Genomic DNA, 2613 nt, shown 5'->3' on the forward strand with positions numbered 1-2613 from the left:
TTACTCAATGAAGATGGCAGTTGGCCTTCCAGGGACAGGAGGGTTCTGCTCTATATGTTCAGCATGTGAACCAGCTAGAGCTCTATCGTCATGATTGGAGGAGGACAAAACTTGAATCTCTTCAAGACCGACTTGTCTCTTAATCAAATCCAAGTTTTGTCGAAGGAACTCAATCTCTTCAAACGGTAGCTTCAATTCCAATGCCTGAGCCCCATGTGAAACTGCCTCATTCTTCTTCAGCTTTATGAAAGGCATACAATCTTTTATCTTTTCCTTCAAATCTTTTAGCTCACCAACACAAATTGTAGCCAATGCCTCCTGTATCACCTTTTCAGTGTCTGAAGAAAAACTGTGATTATTGGAATCAAATTTGCTCTTGAGTATCGTCAAGCACTTTGCCTGCCACCCATCGAATTGTTTGTTCACATAAATCAAACCTTTGAGCTGTTTCCTGTGATGATCATCTGCCACCTTCTTACAGCTTTTGTGAAAAAGCTTTCTGATTGGAACAATGGATTCTTGCAAGTACTTATTGGCTTTCTGGAGGGTTATATCTGGAGCATCAGCCACAGGCCATCCTGCTGTTACAACAAAACCTTCATTCTTCAGAATATTTCTCCACACATGTTCTGCATAGTGTGGACAAATTGGAGTAATAAGACGTGTCTGCACATCCATAAAACGCCAAACCAAATCACGGTTCATGCCCTCCAAAGTGCCACATGAAATCCTGTACTCATCTCTTGCAGCCTGGAGGCTGGAGATCATACACCCCGGTCTTGAGCGCTTCTCGAAACATATAATCCTGGAAATTCTTCTAAGTTCTGTTGACAGCAATATTAATCTCGTTTGCAAAAACTCTGTCAGCAGATGTAGATGGTTGACATGTTCTCAAACGATGCTCTTGTTTCATGACCTCTTTCATCCAGTCCATCTCTTTCGTGAGCCGCAAGATTGCAGCATTTGCAGTCTCAGAATCAAAGTTTGCATTTTCAACACCATCCCCTGCATCAGCCAAAGAAAATCTCGTTGCATCAGCAGAAAATTCCTTAATTGCCTCGGCAAGTGTCATGAAGTTCCCTTTGGCCTTGGACATCTTTTCAGCATTGAGCATTAGGTGGCCGTTGCACCTAAACCCGCGCGGCCAGTGCTTCTTGGCCATGATGGCTGCATGGTTATTTATGCAGAAGGTTAGGTGGTTTTGAATCAAATCCTTACCGGATATTCGAAGATCAAAGGGATACTAATACTGAAACTCTTGCTTCATCTCATCAAAAATTGCATCTTCACCACAAGACTCTGGTTTCGGACCTTCACATAAAATCAAATCCCAAACCTCATCAGTCATTTTTTCTGGTCTGACTTTTGACCTGTTGGTGTCATACATATTTCCATGGTGCAAGAAGTGTGCAATGGTGTAATAAGCCATATAGATTGTTGAATCAGACAAAGACTCAACTAAGAATTCTTCATTGTTGGAGTAAAATCTGATGTGGACTCAGTCATATCTCTGAGAGTCCAACAAATGTGTGCATCTTGTGAAACAAGTGAATGAGATTAATCGAATGACATTTAACTTGGATATTTACCTAATAATCTGGTTAGCTAAATACAAGGAACTTGAGATAATATGAAATACTATTTATCAGTTATCACATAAGGTTTTAGATTAGCATTGCTAGAGTTGCCTTGTGAGATAAGAGTAAGCTAGTCTGTATATAAAAGGGTCCCTATGTAAGCTCATTCTACAAACGCCATTCCCAAAACAAAAACCCAGAATTGGGAATGGCGTTGTTCTTCACTTGTTCTGCACAAACGCAACCTGATCGAATCCATTTGGTTTCCAAGTTTTTAACTTTCCCTCGACCATTAAAGCGGTCAGTCTTTGCAAACCCAGATTTTGGGTTCTTCATCCAAAATCGACTTCTTCTGCCATAAAATTCGATTTTGGGATGAATTTTTCGCTGCTTGATGGTTTGCTGTACATGGTTAGTGCGCGATTTTGATTATGATTATATATATTGTTGCTTCTAACTCTTTTTTTTCAATCTCAATGATTTTGTGCGATTGATTCATGCATGAAAACCTTAGAAATCGCCTGCGGAGTAGGTTGTGGTGCCCAGATGAAACTTCAATTTCGAATTGTTTGAAAGATGGCATGCATGATTTGTAATGTGAATTGTTGTGATTGTATGCTTTATAAATGATTCGATGAAATTTTGGAGATTCTGAGTACTTAAATATATGATCACGCATAGCTTAACATTGAAATTGACAATATATGTATATTTTTACTCCCAAATCTATATATGTTTCTTGAAATATCAAGATTAAGTATAATTGGTTTTCTGATATATTATGAAATTAGAATTTGGAAAACGTAAAGTAACAATCATAGGTATTTAGTTAATAGAAATTTTGGAATACATGTTGCCACAGCAAACTATTTTAAATGGTTCTTGTAACTAAGGCACATACCTGAAAATTGCATATTTTTATTGAAATAGGGACTGTATAAACCATAGATGGCTTTAAACTTTATCTATCTTTGATAACAAATATGGTTCTGAATATGAGATGTTTTACTTCTTAAAGTGCAGTATGATCTTTTTT

At 37.9% G+C, this 2613-nt stretch overlaps 1 pseudogene; it reads right to left on the reverse strand.

The window, feature by feature from the left end:
* Nucleotides 1–1758, reverse strand: LOC101304175 (annotated as a pseudogene).
* Nucleotides 1759–2613: the final 855 nt, after the last annotated feature.

This window comes from Fragaria vesca, linkage group LG3 (assembly GCF_000184155.1).
Source record: "Fragaria vesca subsp. vesca linkage group LG3, FraVesHawaii_1.0, whole genome shotgun sequence".
Taxonomy (NCBI): Eukaryota; Viridiplantae; Streptophyta; class Magnoliopsida; order Rosales; family Rosaceae; genus Fragaria; species Fragaria vesca.